The sequence below is a fragment of the Mobula birostris genome, chromosome 23, assembly GCF_030028105.1.
Source record: "Mobula birostris isolate sMobBir1 chromosome 23, sMobBir1.hap1, whole genome shotgun sequence".
Taxonomy (NCBI): Eukaryota; Metazoa; Chordata; class Chondrichthyes; order Myliobatiformes; family Myliobatidae; genus Mobula; species Mobula birostris.
The window spans coordinates 10,198,656-10,217,932 of NC_092392.1; the positions used below are offsets into that span (position 1 = coordinate 10,198,656).

A 19,277-nucleotide genomic window follows, 5' to 3' on the forward strand; every position below is an offset into this window, starting at 1 on the left:
TCCATCCCATCTAAACCCCCTGCGCTAAGGAGATGCCAATCAATATTAGGAAAGTTAAAATCTCCCATCACAACAACCCTATTATTGTTGCACCATTCCAGAATCTGCCTCTCTATCTGCTCCTCGATATCCCTGTTACTACTGGCGATGTAAAAAAAATCACCCAGTAGAGTTATTGCCCTTTTCCTGTTTCTGACTTCCATCCACACTGACTCAGTAGACAATCCCGCCATGACTTCCTCCTTTTCTGCAGCTGTGACACTATCCCTAATTAGCAATGCCATGCCCCACTCTTTTGCCTCCCTCTCTGTCTTTTTGAAACATCTAAAGCCTTGTACACTCAGCAGCCATTCATACCTCTGAGACATCCAAGACTCTGTAATGGCCACATTGTCACAGTTCCACGTATTGATTCCACACTCCAAGTTCATCCTCCTTGTTTATGATACTCCTTGAATTAAAATAGACACATCTCAAACCATCAGGCTAAGTGCATCTTTGCTCTAACATCTGCCTATCCTCCTCATAAACTCCCTACAAGCTGTCTCTACTTGTGCTCAAACTTCCCCATTCTCTGCCTCTTCACTTCAGTTCCCACCCTCTATAAATCTAGTTTAAACCCTCCCCAAAAGAATGAGCAAACCTCCCCACCAGGAGAATGGTCCTCCTTGGATTCAAGCGCAATCTGTCTTTTTGTACAGGTCACACCTGCTCCTTAAGAGGTTCCAATGATCCAAAGATCTGAATTCCTGCCCCCTGCTCCAATCCTTCAGCCACGCATTTATCCTCCACCTCATTCTACTCCTATAGTCACTGTCGCGTGGCACAGGCAGCAATTCCGAGATTACTACCTTGGAGGCCCTTCTTCTCAGCTTCCTTCCTGGCTCCCTGTATTTTGCTTTCAGGACCTCCTCCTTTTTCCACCTATGTCATTGGTACCAATATGTACCACTACCTCTGGCTGCTCACCCTCCCATTTTAGGATATTGTGGCCGCGTTTAGAAACATCACAAACCCCGGCACCTGGGAGGCAAACTATCATCCTTGTTTCTTCTTTGCATCTACAGAAGCACTTATCTGTCCCGCTAACTACAAACATAGAAACACAAGAGTCCCCTATTACTGCTGCCCTCCTCTTTCATTATCCATCCTTCTGAGCCACAGGGCCAGACTCAGTGCCAGAGGCACGGCCAATGTTGCTTCCCCCAGGTAGGTAATTCCCCCCTAACGGCACTCAAAATAGAGCACTTATTGTTAAGGGGCACAGGCACAGGGGTGCTCTCCACTACCTGACGCCTTCCCTTCCCTCTCCTGACAGTCACCCAATTATGTATAGTTTTTCATAAAATCCTGTTATATTTATTTTTGGCTCTAAATGCCCACAAGAAAAATGAATTGCAAAGTAGTATATGGTAACATAACTCACTGACCACTTTATTAAATACATCCTGTACCAAACAAAGTGGCCACTGAATGTGTGCTTGTGGCCTTCTGTAAATTTATTATCAAAGTACATAAACTTGATGAAGGGTCTCAGCCCGAAACATCGACTGTACTCTTTTCCATAGATACTGCCTGGCCTGCTGAGTTTCATAGAAAACATAGAAAATAGGTGCAGGAGTAGGCCATTTGGCCCTTCGAGCCTGCACCGCCATTCAGTATGATCATGGCTGATCATCCAACTCAGAACCCTGTACCAGCCTTCTCTCCATACCCCTGATCCCTTTAGCCACAAGGGCCATATCTAACTCCCTCTTAAGTATAGCCAATGAACTGGCCTCAACTGTTTCCTGTGGCAGAGAATTCCACAGATTCACCACTCTCTGTGTGAAGAAGTTTTTCCTCATCTCGGTCCTAAAAGGCTTCCCCTCTATCCTCAAACTGTGACCCCTCGTTCTGGACTTCCCCAACATCGGGAACAATCTTCCTGCATCTAGCCTGTCCAATCCCTTTAGGATTTTATATGTTTCAATAAGATCCCCCCTCAATCTTCTAAATTCCAGCGAGTATAAGCCTAGTCGATCCAGTCTTTCATCATATGAAAGTCCTGCCATCCCAGGAATCAATCTGGTGAACCTTCTTTGTACTCCCTCTATGGCAAGGATGTCTTTCCTCAGATTAGGGGACCAAAACTGCACACAGCATTTGTGTGTGTTGCGTACATTACCATATAACGCCTTGAGATTCATTTTCTTGCTGGCATTCACAGTAGAACAGAACAGAGAAATACAACAGAAACAATGAAAAATACAGACAGACTGACAACTAACCAGTGTGCAAAAGACAAACTGCAAACAAAAACATAAATAAATAATAATAATGAGAACATGAATTGTAAAGTCCTTAGAAGTCTGTACAAAGGTTGTAGAATCATTTAATATAATATCAAAAACCCTGTTAAAGTCCATGTAGTTAACATCTACTACTCTGTCTTGTCAATCCTCTTGGCCTTGCCTTAAAAAGACTCAGTCACATTCATCAGATATGACTTCCCAACAAAAGCCATGCTGACTATCTCTAATTAAATGCAATCTAATCCTGTCTCTCAGAATCCCTTCAAGTAACTTCCCCACTACTATCGAAAGGCTCCTGGCCTACAGCTCCCTGGCTTAACGCTGCTGCCATCCTGATATAATGACACAGTATTAATTATCTTCCAGTCTGTATGATGAGGAAAAAGGCAGAAAATCTCTACTGTTGGACCTTTTTACCTTACCAAGCAGAAGTTACACATTTCTCGTGCTTCAAAAATACTTGTAACTCATCCTGAGGTCCAATAAATCTGATAACTTTAAAATATTTAGCTGATTTTAACTGAGGCTTCCTGATCAACCCCAATTCCTTTCCCAAGTCACAATCAAGATTACACAGTCTGAATGAGTTTTGAAATATTTCCTAAGCAAAGCATTGAAATTTCATTTCCTTCATCTTCAGTCCTGTGCTAATATTATTCTTGACTCACACAGACATGATGTTTGCAATGTTTCCCCAATGTGTAGTAAAATAAAAGCTTCATAACAGCAATCCCATCAAACACTAACTTTCAAATCTTTAAGTCATGTCCATATTTTATCGCGCATTTGCACACAACATAATCACCCATTTACACTGAGAAGCAATAAATGTTTTGAATAGTTTATCATGGCAGGAGACTGAAGGTGAACAGGAAACTAGTGCTGTCAAGTCAGCTTTACTTGCTATAGAAGATTTCTCCATGTCTTTAAATTTTTTATGTGATCTCAGTCTCTGAAGCTTGTTTTTGGTAAAGAAATCAGTGAGTGATTCTCCCCTTGAACCCACCTGCTGTGGAACCTGCCATTTATAGGGCATCAAATGACTAGCCTCAGTCCCTAGTTGTTGCTTATTTTCACCACGCTGATGGGAAGAGTGACAATTCCCAACCAGAGTCTCTGATCATGCCGTTTTAAAAAATCTGATGATACCCTCCATGCTCGATAGTCATAGTTTGAGGATTGTTGGGACTAACATATGATCTGGACATCAAAAAGACTTTCCTTTCACAGCACAGGAGTAACTGTTTGACCCACACAATAGACAGCTGGTTGAGTGGTGCTGCAAATCAACCTTGCACTCAACATCAGTAAGACAAAGGAATTAATTGGGTTTCAGGAAGGGGAAATTGAGGGAACACATACCGGCCCTCATCGAGGGGTCAGCAGTGGAAAGTTCTGAGGTGCCAACATCTCTGAAGACTGATCCCGGGCCCAATACACTGATGCAATCACAAAGAGGGCACGTCAACAGCTATATTTCATTAGGACTTTAAGGAGATTTGGTATGTTACCAAAATCTCAAGCAAATTTCTACAGATATGGGGAGCATTCTAACTGGTTGTATCACTGTCTGATATGCAGGGGCCACTGCACAGGATCAGAAAAAGTTTTACAAGGTTGTAAACACAGCCAGCTGCATCAAAGGCATGATTCTCCTCAGTGTTAAGGACATCTTCAAAAAGCAATGCCTCAAAAAGGTGACATCCATCTGTTCTGGGTGTCAGATGTGGGATTTACAGGAGATTCCCAGCCTCCTTGATGGCCACATCTGCACCAGGTGCATCGAGATGCAGCTCCTTAGAGACTGTGTTAGGGAACTGGAGCTGCAGTTTGATAACCTTCACCTTGTTGGGGAAAGTGAAGCAGTGATAGACAGGAGCTGTTCCACAGTAGTCACTCCAAGGCTACAGGAGACAGATAAATGGGTGACTAAAAGGAAAAGGAACAGAGAATGTCAGATAGTGGAGAGCACTCCCATGGCTGTCCCCCTCAACAATGAGTACTCCATTTTGAGTACTGTTGTAGGGGGGAGAGGGGATGTCCTACCTGCGGGAAGCAATGGTGGCCATGCTTCTGGCACTGAGTCTGGCCCTGTGGAACAGAGGGTAGGAAACCGAAGAGGATGGCAGCAGTAATAGGGGACTCTATAACTAAAGGGACAGAAAGGTGATTCTGTGATGCAAACAAGATACAGGGATAGTAGTTTGTCTCCCAGGAGCCAGAGTCCATGATGTTTCTGGATGCGAACACAATATCTTGAAAAGAGAAGGTGACCAGCCAGAAACCCTGCACATATTGGTACCATTGACATAGACAGAAAAAGGGAGGAGGTCCTGAAAAAGGAATGCAGGGATTTAGGCACTAAGCTGAGAAGCAGGACCTCAAGGGTAGTAATCTTGGGATTACTGCCTGTGCCATGCAACAGTAAGCATAGGAATAGAAAGAGGAGGCAAATAAATGTATGGTTGTAGAATTGGAGCAGGGGGCAGGGATTCAGATTTCTGGATCATTGGGACCTCTTCTGAGGCAGGTGGGACCTGTGCAAAAGGGATAGGTTGCACTTGAATCTGAAGGGAACTAATATTCTTGCCAGCAGTTTTGCAAGAACTGTCTGGAATTGTTTAAACTAATGTGGCAGGGGGATGGGAACCAGTAAGATAGAGCTGAGGATGAGCCAGCAGGTTTACAAGTAGATGATGGGTGTAACATGAATGTAAGGAAGGACAAGCCAATGATTAAGTACAAATGTAGACAGAAATAGAAGAGTTAAATTGTATCACAGAAGCAAAATTCAAAAGCACGAAGAATGCAGGACTAAAGGAGTTGTATTTAAATGCGTGTAGCATTCAGAATAAGGTGGATGAACTTGTGGCGCAATTAGAGGTTGCTTGGTATGCCGTTGTGAGCATCACTGAGTCGTGGCTGAAAGAAGGCTATACTTGGGAGCTTAACATCAAAGGACATACTTTGTATTGAAAGGACAAACAGGAAGGCATAGGTAGTGGTGTGGCTCTGGTGGTAAGAGATGGAATTTACATCTTTAGAAAAAGATGACATAAGGTCAAAGAATGTTGGATCTTTGTGGGTGGAATTAAGAAACTGCAAGTCATAATGGGAGTCACATATAGGCCTCCAAAATGGTAGCCAAGATGTAGGGTTGCAATTGCAAAGGGAGCTGGAAAAGGTACGTAATAAGGATAATAACACGATTGTAATAGGGGACTTCAATATGCAAGAGGATTGGGAAAATCAGGTTGGTGTCATATTGCAAGATAGGGAATTTGTTGCATACCTGTGAGATGGCTTTTTAGAGCAGCTTGTGCTTGAGCCTACTCAGGGAAAGGCTATCTCAGATCAGGTGTTGTGTAATAACCCAGATGTTATTAGCGAGTTTAATGTAGAGGAACCCTTAGGAGGCAGTGATCATTATATGGTTGAATTCATACTGCAATTTGAGAGAGAGAAGCATAAGTCACATCAGTATCGCAATAGAATAAAGGGAATTACAGAGGCATGAGAGAAGAGCTGGCCAGGTGGATTGAAGGAGGATACTGATGGGGATGATGGCAGAACAGAGGTGGCTGAAGTTTCTGGGAATAGTTCACAAGGCACAAGATAGGTATGTACCACAGAGGAAGTTCTCAAATGGCAGAGGTAGGCAACCATGGCTGACAAAGGAAGTTAAGGACAGCATAAAAGCCAAGGAAAGGGCATATAAGGTAGCAAAAGTGAGTGGGAAGTTAGATGATTGGGAAGCTTTTTAAAATCCAACAAAAGGCAACTGAAAAAACTATAAGAAGGGAAAACATGAAATATGAGGGTATACTAGCCAATAATATAAAGCTGGATACCGAAAGTTTTTTTCAGTTACATAAGGAGTAAAAAGGAAGTGAGAGCTGATATTGGACCGCTGGTAAATGATGCTGGTGACGGAGTAATGTGAGGCAAAGAAATGGCAGAAGAACTTAATGGGTACTTTGCATTCGTCTTCACTGTGGAAGACTCTAGCAGTGTGCCAGTTGTCTGTGAGCGTCAGAGAGCAGGAGTGAGTGACATTGCGGAATTGATAGCTTTGTGACAAAGTTTGCAGATGATACCAAGATAGGTGCAGGGGTAGGCAGTGCTGAAGAAGCAATGCAATTGCAGCAGGACTAGTTGAGTCTGTGGTAAAGAAGGCAAATGCAATGTTGGCATTTTTTTAAACATAGAGCATAGAATAGTACAGCATAGTACAGGCCCTTTGGCCCACAAGGTTGTGCCGACCCTCAAACCCTACCTCCCATATAAGCCCCCACCTTAAATTCCTCCATATACCTGTCTGGTAGTCTCTTAAACTTCACTAGTGTATCTGTCTCCACCACTGACTCAGGCAGTGCATTCCACGCACCAACCACTCTCTGAGTAAAAAAACTTCCTCTAATATCCCCTTTGAACTTCCCACCCCTTACCTTAAAGCCATGTCCTCTTGTATTGAGCAGTGGTGCCCTGGGGAAGAGGCGCTGGCTATCCACTCTATCTATTCCTCTTATTATCTTGTACACCTCTATCATGTCTCCTCTCATCCTCCTTCTCTCCAAAGAGTAAAGCCCTAGCTCCTTTAATCTCTGATCATAATGCATACACTCTAAACCAGGCAGCATCCTGGTAAATCTCCTCTGTTCCCTTTCCAATTCTTCCACATCCTTCCTATATCAAGAGGAATAAAATATGAAAAGCAAAGAGATAATGCTGAGGCTTTACAAGAATCTAGTCAGGCCAAACTTGGAGTACTGTCAACAGTTTTGAGCCCCATATCTCAGAAAGGATGTACATTTGGAGCCCAGTCCGGAGGAGGTTCATGAGGATGTTTCTGGGAATGAAGGGGTTCACGTATGCGTAGTGTTTGGCAGCTTTGAGTCTGTAGTCTCTGGAATTTAGAAGAATGCAGAAGCATTTCATTGAAACCTACCAAATGTTGAAAGGACCAGATAGGGTGAACGTGGAGAGGAAGTTTCCTGTGGTGGGGATATCCAGAACTAGCGGGCACTGCCTCAAAATTGAGCGGCGACCTTTTCGAATAGAGGTAAGGAGGAATTCTTTTAGCCAGAGAGTAGTGAATCTGTGGAATGCTCTGCCACAGACTGTGGTGGAGGCCAAGTCCATGCGTATATTTAAAATGAAAGTTGATCATTTCTTGATTGGTCAGGGCATCAAAGGATATGGCGAGAAGGCAGGTGTATGGGGTTGAGTGGGATCTGAGATCAGCCATGATGGAATGGCAGAGCAGACTCGATGGGCTGAATGGCCTAATTCTGCAACAATGACTTATGGTCTTATTAAGTATCCCCATCACCTAGGACATGCCCTCTTCTTATTACTATCATGAAGGAGGAGTCAAGAACCCTGAAAACACACATTCAATGTTTAGGAACTGCTTCTACCTCTCCATCATCAGATTTCTGAAAGGACAATGATCCCATGATCACTGCCTCAGAATTTGTGGTCTCTCTTCGTACCGTTTAATTAATTTCATTTTTTAAACATACATTTCTTATTATAAATTATTGTATATTTTATGTATTGCATTGAACTACTGCTGAAAAACAACAAATGTCTCGACATATTTCAGTGATATTGCACCAGATTCTTTTCCTACAACTCTTTTATTGCATTAAAGCATTGCTCAGCTCTGCTCCTTCCCTTTTACCTACATCCCTTCCCATTCCCCCCCCCCCCAACAACAAACAAAGTTCTTTCCTGAATTGCCTTAAAATCTGTATTCTCTGTTTCTTGTCACAGGAAGTTTCACATTATTGATTGAAACCTTTCATTACTTTGAAATATCAAATCTTCCCTCAACCTCTCCAGCTTCCTTATCCTGCCTAAATGAGTGAAGTTCCTATTTCTGTCCCCATTTCTGTGTGGAGAATGGCACATAAAGAAAGACAATGTAAGATTTTAAAATAGCATAGGAAACAGACTCAGTGTAAAAGGAATATAGGAAACACACAACATGAATTTAGGAGACAGGAAACAGGCCCGTGATTTTAAATAAGTATTTGGATTAAATAATCTTCTAGTAAATTTAAAATAAATATACTGGTATAAGTTACTTTTTTTATTAGTGTTTGTTAATATGTTGAGATTTAATCAAAGTGTCAAGGAATGGAATTTAAATTCTTAGTTAATTAGGGAGTTTAAGATGCTTCTCCTGTCCCGGATGCAACTCCTCAAGGACTGGATGGGCAAGTTTGTTTTCTCTCAAACAGAAAAGGCCAAGAGGAAACTTAACAGAGATGTATAAAATCATGAGGGCCCAGACTGAGTAAAGAGTAAGAATCAATTTCACTTCCTGAGTGGCAGAGATTTGATTTTGTAGATAGAGGAGAGATGAGGAATGCTTTCTTCACCCACCCAGCAGACAGTACGGTTTGAAACTCACTGCCTGATGGTGATTAGAGGCAGACACCCTCATTATACTTAAACGATACCTGAACAGCCCTGCAATGTGGGCTAAGGTGGGCAGTCCTTGTTCAACCAACTGAGTCAAATGGTCTCCTGCTTCATATATTTTTTACGAGTCTCCAATTCAAAACTTTGGGCAAAAGTCTCCACACATGAGAAATCTGATACTTTTATGCATAAAATATTATAAAAGTCTTATGCATTCACCACTCTCCCAAAGCCTTAATTCATTTTAAATGAGAAATACTAGTCTTAATATCAAACATGCTTTTGATCAAAATCTTGAAACTGATAAATGAATTTCTAAGACCAAAGAGCAATTAAGTCCAAATGCTCCACAAGATTTGAAGGCATGTTGGTTTGAATCTTTTCAACTTTGTCTGTGATTTTGTGCCTCCTCCATTGGTATACGTGCTGGGAATTTTTTTCTGTGTCCAGGTTCTGCTCTGTCTTTCATTGAAAGAATGATAGAACTATGTAAAGAGAGATTAACTCAGTACCCAAGCTCTTCTGCGTGTGCGTGTGTGTACACTGCAGTCCAATATGTAGATGACAACGGCATCACAGCTCACTCTGAGGAGGATCTGCAGTGCATGATGGATAATGGATGCTTTTGCCCGAGCATACAAGCTCCCGGGACTCGATCTAAACATCAAGAAAACCCAAGTCCTGCACCAACCTGCTACAGATCAAGCTCCTAAACCTCCAACCATCCAAGTTGACAACATCCCTCTGGAGAATGCTGATCATTTCCCATCTCTTTCTTCAAGAGCCAACATTGACCTTGAAATAAATTGCAGAATAGGCTGTGGGAGTAGAGCTTCTGTCAGACTGAGAAAGAGGGTTTTTGAAGATTGGGATATCAAGACCAACACTACGCTTCTGTTCCATAAAGCTATCATTCTTCCCTCCTTGCTATGTGGAGCGAAGTCATGGACAACATACAGCAGGCACACAAAATACCCAGAAACTTACCATCAAAGATGCCTCCAAAAGTTTCTGAGAGATAGCTGGAAGAACAGGTGTACTAACTCTAGCGTCCTGGAGGACACTAACATTAACTCCACGGCCACAATCGTGACTCAGCACCAATCGCGACGGGTCGGCCAAACCTTCCAAGTGCCTGCCTCCCGTCTTGGAAAACAACTCCTGTTTGACCAACTCAAGGATGCAAAGCGCACTCCTGGAGGGCAGATAAAGTGGTTCAAGGACAATATCAAGACCCTCCAGAGGAAGTGCCACATCAACCTGAATGGATGGGAGAAATTCGCACCAGAGAGGAAAAGCTGGAGAAGGACTGTCTGTGAGGTGACTGCATAGCTCGAAGAATACCTCCACCGTCCCACTGAGACTAAGCTGCTTCATAGTAAGGAGAGACTGAGAAAGTCCCAACCAGCTACACCCACCATCACCTCAATGACCTACACCTGCCAACACTGCAATAGGACATGTGGGTCACATAGAACATAGAATAGTACAGCACAGTACAGGCCCTTCAGCCCACAATGTTGTGCCGACCCTCAAACGCTGCCGCCCATATACCCACCCCCCACCTTAAATTCCTCCATATACCTGTCTAGTAGTCTCTTAAACTTCACGGATCAGCCTCCTCAGTCATCTCAAGACCCATAAGTGACCAGATCAATTACCAGGAAAAGAATCAAGTGATTGCTGATGATGGGGTCGCAACAGTGTTAGGAATCTTTGTTGTATTTCTACCACCACTGTTCATGCCATAGTGTTCAATGGATGATCGTATAGGGATACTTTACTCCCCCACCCACCAACCTCTCCCCTCACTTGTCCTCACCTATTACCTTCCAGTTTGGACTCCTCCCCCCCACCCCCACCTTCCTATGCTGGCTCCTTCCCCCTTCCGTGCCAGTTCTGATGAAGGTCTTGGCCTGAAAAGTTGACTGTTTATTCCCCTCCATTGGTGCTGCCTGGGCAGCGGAGTTCTTCCAGCAATGTGTGAGTGTTACTCTGGACTTCCAGCATCTGCCTTTAGTATAGGGAGTTTTCCTCTGTGGATAACCTTTGCTGCACCGGCCTGGAAGTGTTTGATAAAACTGTATTCCACAACTTCTCCCTTGCACTTGCCCTGCATGCTTGCTTTGCTGGAATAGGCTTTTCAAGAGGAAGGGTCACAGGGTCAGGGGAGAGTGGGAGGAATCTGATTAACCTTGACTTTGTCTGTTTGCTGGGACAATATTAAGGGAGCTTCACTCTGTAGCTACCCCATTGTTTTATCTGTCTAGAATAATGTAGATAGGGATTACCTTTATTTGTCACATGTAGATCGAAACATACCGTGAAATGCATCAATTGTGCCAAATCAAATCAGCGAGGATGGTACTGGGGGCACTGCGCGGGATTCGCCTCTCTTCCAGCGCCACCATAGCACGCCCACAAAACACGAACCCTATCTGTACATCTTTGGAATGTGAGAGGAAACTGGAGCATGGAGAAAATGCAGGTGGTCATGGAGAGAATGTACAAATTCCTTACAGACAGTGGTGGGGATTGAAGCCCTATCTTCCAGCTCATGCTGTAAAAGTGTTACACTAACCACTCGGCTGCTGTGCTGCTCATAGGGATAGAAATGTAGATGGAAATTGAATCTATCCATTTCTATCCTCATGGTTTTGATCCCAGCATAAAGCTCCAAAGGCTTCCTGGCTGCAACAAGAGTGAAGCCAGCAGGGGAGTGACTCATGGACCTGTGGGAGTGCATCTTCTGCTGTACAATATGCTTGGTACTTGGTGTAGATATTCTGGTGACAGCCAGCCTGGTGCATGTAAAAATTCCTCCCCCTCCTCGGGAATCAGTCCCAAAACCTCAGTTATTTCCTCCTACAGCTTTGCTGCTTTTCCAGTGAGCAACCTGACAGCATCAGGGTAGAAGGAACATTAATAGGCAAGAAATCTGTTTGCACTTAAACCGAACATGTGATGTACAGGCCACCCATGCCTGCACTTTCTTGTGACACTCACAAATTTCTGCGTGTTTCTCTTACAACGAATTGTTCATTTCACTTGCAACAGAAGCACTGAGTGCTGCGCATGAGCCACCAGTTACCCATGCCTGCACTGCTAAAGGGGAGGTATTCATTGTTTCCAACAACAGCCAGAAGTAATTTCACAGATAAGGAGTACCCAGAGCAATCATATCAGGCCTGAAACTGCACTCTGTGGCCACTTTATTCCCATACATCCGCTCATTAATACAAATACCTAATCAGTCAATCACATGGCAGCAACTTAATGCATAAAATTATGCAGATATAGTCAAGAGGATTAATTGTTCAGACCAAACATCAAAATGGGGAAGAAGTGTGATCTCAGTGACTTAGACCATGGAATGATTGCTGGTGCCAGACGGGGTGGTTTGAGTATCTCAGAAACTGCTCACAACTCATTGAACTTTGAAGTGGAGGGGCTACAGCAGCAGAAGACCACAAACATACAGAAACATTCTCAGTGGTCACTTTATTAGATACCTCCTGTACCTAATAAAGTGGCCACTGTATGTAGATATAACAACCTGCTTTTTAAACTTTGGTCTGGTAATACTTGACAAACACCAGGAAGAATGCTTAGCAGACTCAGAGGCCCAGGAAGCTGTCCACATTAAAGCATCAATTTCTAGCAGATCACACTTGCACCAGAAGAGAAAGACCAGTAAGCACTTGACTAAAGACTGCACAACTACAGTCACACCCTGCTCTGTATCTCCAGTTCCTCATGACAACCTTTATCAAGTGTTCAACATTCATATATGCCAGCACAAGTTCTCACATCCAAGCACACCGGGTACTGACCAATACAAATCAGGCAGGTCACAGCGGAGAGACAACTCCATATTAATGGCAGCCAAGGTTGTCAAAAAATCCTCAGTATGAGCAGAGTTCTTTCACAGATTACTGCAATATTGATGTTGAGATGCATTGTCTTAACCAGGTACTGAATAATCAGAAAGCTTGTCTGAAGTATATATCCTGTAGAAAATAAATAGATTCGCGATAGGAGGCAATCTCATCCAGCAAGAATTAACACATTCTGAAGAGGAGGTGACTAGTACTTCAGTAAGGGCCACTGCCTTCAGGAAAAGAAAGCCATCACCTTCTGGAGATGAAGTGTGAACCCCAAAGCAAGTCAAAACTATCCAGAGAGGAAGATGCTCTATTCCAATAACAGTCAGAAAGTTCACACCGGTGAGAGGGTAGGATCCACTGAGAGTTGGCTCAGAAGAGAGGTATACCCTGTGAAAAGTCAGCACTTTCAACAGACTGATTATGAAATTAGGGTAGCTGCACGCACGTGTACACACACACACACAGAACAGCAGCGATAACATCAGAGCTGGATGCACAGACATAAATAGTGAAAACTATAAAATGGAATACCTGTCCAGCTGCCAGTAATAATTAAAGGTTTACCAAGGGCATGGATGGTACTGGCCATAGTCCATATGGTTAAGAATTTCCACCCACACCACTCTACCCTCCTGCCCAACTCCCCACCCCCATGACTCGCTCACTCTCTCCCTTTTCAGAGTGGATGAGCAGGCTGTCTGCATGTACATCAAACCTCATACAACAGGAATGGATGACTAACTCACTGAGAGAAGCCGCGATTAAAATAAATTTGAAGGGCACTTCGAGAACAATATCCCCTCACCAGACCCAAGCTCACCTCAAACCTACTGACACGCACATATCAAAGAAAATCATTCTTCCAATTACTTGTGCATTCTCCCTTCTGTTCCTGGCTTTTGTTATTTTGACTATTTTCTTTTAAGTGCTGATGACATCATTTGCTGAAGGCGGTTTGGAGAATTTCCTGAACATTTTGAATGCAAGGGAGGGGGAGTTAAAAAACACAGTAAGATGAAACTAGACTCCATTTAATAATCGCTGTCCATCTCCCAAAGAGTTGTGCATATCCCAGCCACCCACACTCCAGCCAATAGCAATTGGACATTTTCTGGGCATAAAGGTCCAGATCAGGGAGCCTTCCTTCTGTCATTGAAATGCCAGTCATATTTAGTCAGTTTTTGTTCTAGCATTGGTCTCAATATCCTTTCCAAAACTGGTCAGAAACAGGCCGGTGAAGGCCATTATAAGCTCTGATCAGCATTTCCAGTTATAGAGCAATCAAAATTATCCTCAACTGATAGAGCTGTAAACAGCCATGACTGGGGTATGTGTAAGCACTTCTCCTGTCTTATTGTGACATCTAGTAGCCTGGGCTTGATGCCTCCATATCACTTTATGTTCTGTTCCATCTCATCCAGAGCCTGTTAGTTGTCCTCTGCAGGTCTGACAGGGCAGTAGTAGTAGGGGCCCTGGACCAATGACCCAGCGGCATGAGATGAGCCTCGCCATCTAGGGAATTTAAAGTAATTAAATAGAACATAGAACAGTACAGCACGTGAACAAGCCCTTTGGCCCATAATGATGTGCCATACTAATTAAATTAGAAATCAAATGTCCAACTAAAGTAATCCTTCCTGCCTACACAATGTCTATATCCTTTCATTTCCTGCACATTTACCTGCATATGTAAGAACCCCTTGAATTCCTCTATCATATTTCCTTCTGCCCCACCCCTGGCAGTGCATTCTGGGCTCCCCACAACATTGTACATATCTCCTTTGAATTTACCTCCTCTCACCTTAAATGCGTGCCCTCTAGTGTGGGGCATTTCAACCCTGGTAGAAAAATCCACTCTATCGATACCGCTCCCAATCTTATAGACCTCTATCATATCTCACCTCAGCCTCTGCCGGCCTGGAGAAAACAACCCAGGTTTTCTCTCCTCATAACACATGATATTTTATCCAGAGAGCAATCCCAGTAAATCTTTTCTGCACCCTCTCCAAAGCCTCGACATCCTTCTAAGAATGGGGTGACCAGAACCGATGCAATACTCCAGATGCAGCCAGACTAAAGTTTTAAAAGCTACATCACAACTTTCTGACTTTTTAACTCAATTCCTTAATTAATAAAGCCAAGCATGCCAGCAGCTTTCTTTACCACCCTGTCAACCTGTATAGCTACTTCCAAGGAGCTATGGATTCAAACCCCTAAGATCCCTGTGCACATATGCAGTGTTAAGGGTCTTGTTATTAAGAGTATACTGTTCCTTTACATTTGATTACGCAAAGTACAACACTTCACAATTGGCCAAGTTAAAATCTATCTGCCATTTTTCCGCCCAAGTGATCTACATCTATCTCCCTATATTCTTTGACAGCCCAGAACACCAATATTTGTATTGTCTAAAAACTTACCAAGTCACCTATCTATGTATATTTTCATCCAGGTCATGCAAGAATCCCTGCAGAATACCACTAGTCACAGACCTCCAGCCAGAGTATGTCCCATCTGTCTTCAATGGGTAAGCTAATTCTGAATCCAAATGGGCAATTCACATGGATCCCATGCATTTTAATCTTCTGATTGAGCCTCCCATGAAAGATCTTGTCAAAAGCCTTACTAAAGCCCATGAAGACAACATCCATAGCTCTACTTTCATCAATCACTTTTGTCATTGCCTTCAAAAACTCAATAATGTTAGTACAACATGGCTGTCTCCAACAAAGCTATGTGGACTACCCCTAATTAGGCCATGGTTTTCCAATTGCTTATATATCCTGTCGAGTAACTTCCCTGGAAGGAGGCAGGAGAATGGGGTTGAGGGGTATAATAAATCAACCATAATAGAATAGCAGAGCGGTCTTAATGCGCCAAATGGCTTACTTCTGCTCCTATGTCTTATGGTATATCAGTGACTCGAGATTCACCAATCTGCAGCTCCCTTCTTGAGTAAAGGAACAACATTAATCAGAATCAGGTTTATTATCACCATGAAATTTGTTAGCTACTTGACAGTCCTCCAGGAACACGCCTGTGGCTACAGAGCACCAAATATCTTGGTGAAGGCCCCAACAATTTTATCTCTTCCTTCTCTCAATAACTTGGGTTATATCCCATCTGGCGCTGGAAACTCATCCACCTTAATGTTCTCTGAGAGTCACAACACTTAATTCCTTATCTCAAAATGCCATTCAAATTAACATGCCTCCTTCACGTACTTCTCCTTGGTAAATAGTGATGCAAAGTACTCATTTAGTACCTTACACATATTCTCCACCTTCAAGGAACATGTTCCCTCCCTTATCCGTGAGTGGTCCTATCTACTCCTTTGTTATCCTGCTGCTCCTGATATACAGTATGTATAGAATGCCTTGGGTTCTCTTTAATCCTACTTACCAAAGACTTTTCATGGCCCTTTCTGAATCCCCTATTTCCCTCTTGGGTTCTCTTCTGGCTTCTTTATAATCTTCAAGGTCTTTGTTTGATTTTAACTTCTTAATCCTTATCTACACTTCCTTTCTCTTCTTGATTAAATACACTACCTCTCTTGATATCCAAGGTGCCCATGCCTTGACATCTTTGTCCTTCACAAAATGCTGAAGGAACTCAGCAGGCCAGGAAACATCTATGCAAAAGAGTACAGTTGATGTTTCAGGTAGAGACGTCAACCATACTTCTTTCCGTAGATGCTGCCTGGCCTTCTGAGTTGCTCCACCATTTTGTGTGTGTTGCTTTGGATTTCCAGTATCTGCAGATTTTCTCATGTGAATCTTTGTCCTTCTTTCATATTGGAACATACCTGTACTGTAATCTATGCAGTTAATATTTAAACACCCTCCACATGTTAAATATGAACTTCCCCAAAAAACAACTGCTCCCAGTTAACTCTCCCTAGTTGCTGTATGATACTCTCATAATTGCCTTGCTCCAATTTAATAGCCTCCCACGAGGTCCTTACTTATCCTGATCTATAGCCATATTAAGACTTAATGATTTACTGTTCCCTAACTGTTCTCAGGGTCACTTACACTATGCCATGTCTAATCTAGTCCCTCTTCTTGTTGGACTATCTACATATTGATTTAAGAACCCCCCCCCCCACCTCCCTGATGCACCTAAATCTCATGCACTGCTGGGGTGGGGGGGGTGGTCGAGCCTATATTCGGGAAGGTGAAGTCACCAATTGAAATAAATCTGGAATATTTGGAAAGCAAGCAGCTTCAGTTGTAACAGCAATCATGAAACCACAACATTATCTATGATCTGCTATCATTGCCACATTGGGTTTATCTATGATTTCTAACCAAATGTGGTTGGCTTTTAATCTCCTCAATTTATGGACTATTACAGAAAATATCATCTGCTGGCATTGCCCAAGGTGTCCACAACCCTTGGCAAAATAAATTGAACAGAACAACTCTGGGCCTATATATGACCTCTTCCATCTTGAAACTCAAAAAATATTCTTCCAAAACATGGTTTCATAGCCTCTTCCAGTTCCTACTCATTACTCTGTTAATGACAGGATCCAGTCATACATACCCCCACCAGTTCCTCTTGAGTTAACACCCAGTCCATTAATTTTGGACATTTCCTTTTCCTGTTTTGGCAGCTTGATTTGGGCAAGTAACATCATTGAACTAGATCTCTATGATGAAGGCAGTTCCTAATATATTATGTTTCAACCAGTACTTGGAGTATCTGATCAGTTTTGGGCCCCTTATCTAAAAAAAAATTATGCTAGATTTGGAGATGGTTCAGAGGAGATTCACAAGAATGATTACAGGAATGAAAGAGTTAATATAGAGTATGAGGAGTGCTTGATAGCTCTGTGCCTGTACTTGCTGGAGTTTAGAAGAATAAGGAGGAACCTTATTGAATATTGAAAAGCTTAGACAGAGTGGATGAGGAGAGGATATTTCTTATAGTGGGAGAGTCTAGGACCAGAGGGCACAGCCTCAGAACAGAGATGAGGAATTTCATTAGCCATAGGGCAGTGAATCTGTGGAATTCATTGTCACAGATGGCTGTGGAGACAAAGTCATTGGGTATATTTAAAGTGGAGGTTGACGGGTTCGTGATTGGTCAGGGTGTCAAAGGTTACAGGGGAGAAAACAGGAGAATGGAGTTGGAAAGGATACTAAATCAGCCATGATGGAATGGTAGAGGAGACGATGGGGCGAATGGCCTAATTCTGCTCCTATGCCTTATGGTTATTTAATTCATAATTGATTATGAAAATACTGATTGGTCCTTCTCATCCTGGGATGCAGCAGGAAAGATGTACACTGATATGCAAAGGCTTGGGAGAGGAAGCCATCGCACAGCAGCAGTATTCTCCTACAAGTCCTAATTAGCTCCACATGTTCAGCTGCAGCATAAAACAAGTTCTAATTGGCTTCATGACCTCTAAACTGGAGAGAGATCTGATAGGGTTCCAGGTCTGATCACAATGCACCGTATGTGGTAATCTATGTATAGATTATTAACAACACACATACCTTTAAACTACAGTCACTGACCATCACTGCCTTTCATCCTTCCTCTTAGTGAACCTCTCAGCAAACCTTATTATTGACATCTATCACTGTGTCCTACACCAATGACCAATCCAAACTGACCATCAATCTCATTCACTGGCCCTTGCTAATCCTTCCCACCATTGATTCCTCCCCGCCTGCTCCCTTTGACCTTTTCCAGTTTAATACGCGTAGTCCAACATTGCAATATCTTTAGATGCAGCACACTTACTGTAACAGTACCTTCTGAGCTCCATTCCAGTATTAGAGAACTCTTTTCATCTCATCTTAATCAAGCAGTGATCATTAACGAGTTGAACTTGCTCTTTCCAATATTAACTCCTTCCTTACCTGTCTTGGACTGTGTGCTGTGACGCACAGCAATACTCTGGATATGGGGTTCAGAAATGGATACCAGTAGAGCCTTCAAACGTCTTCGGAATGTTTGCTGTTACCAATCATTGCATAGTTACCATGGAAATGTTAAGGAGTTGTGCTGAATGCCAGTCAGAGTTATGGCAATGAGAGATTTTAAAGCAAATTGAAGCACCGGGATGTCGTGCTACCACTTTCTTTTTTCCCCGTTTCCATGGCGGCACCTTGGAAACACAGAACTCTCTCTCTTTTCTGCCCTCACAATGTTCTGAGGCTTCATTTGTCTAAAGGTGTTTTCTACTTTGTTCTGAACATTTTCTGTTAAAGCAATATTAATTACTTTGAAATGCAGTAATTCTAATTCTGTTGGTTAAAATGTTGCTGCCATTTTCAACAAAGTAACAAACCAGAAAGAGTAAATTGGAAAAGGTTTCATGGGGCAATTCTCTTGTTCTGCTTTCATGGCCTTGGTTTAAACACTGATCTCAAGGACCATCTGCAACAATGCCTTCTCCATCAACACTGTATTACTGGCTTTCTCGAGAAGTCTGCCCTATAATGAGCAAATTTCAACCTTACATTACTGGCAGTGGTTGGGACACTTTCTTAGTTTGACCTACAAAAAAAATTGTTATTCTTACTAACAGTTTTGTGCTTTGTTTGAACCCATAGCATACAGTGAAAGGGCAATATCCAATGCAGTCCAGAGAGTTTGCTCTCTTTCCATGCTGAAGGAAGTGGTTGGTCCTTCACCTCCAAATGTG

At 42.8% G+C, this 19,277-nt stretch overlaps 1 protein-coding gene across 13 annotated transcripts in view; it reads right to left on the reverse strand.

Moving 5' to 3' along the window:
* The window catches only part of shank3a (SH3 and multiple ankyrin repeat domains 3a), a 1,072,328-nt gene that overhangs the window by 1,010,691 nt on the left and 42,360 nt on the right, over positions 1 to 19,277 (reverse strand). The window contains exon 1 of one of the 13 annotated variants that reach the window (XM_072241116.1): positions 13,434 to 13,495. The exons of 11 other annotated variants lie outside the window; for them this stretch is intronic. The gene's annotated coding sequence lies outside the window, so the exon portion shown is untranslated. Of the gene's footprint in view, positions 1 to 13,144; positions 13,209 to 13,433; positions 13,496 to 19,277 lie in introns of those variants that run through there. One more of the 13 variants, XM_072241120.1, reaches the window with a different exon arrangement.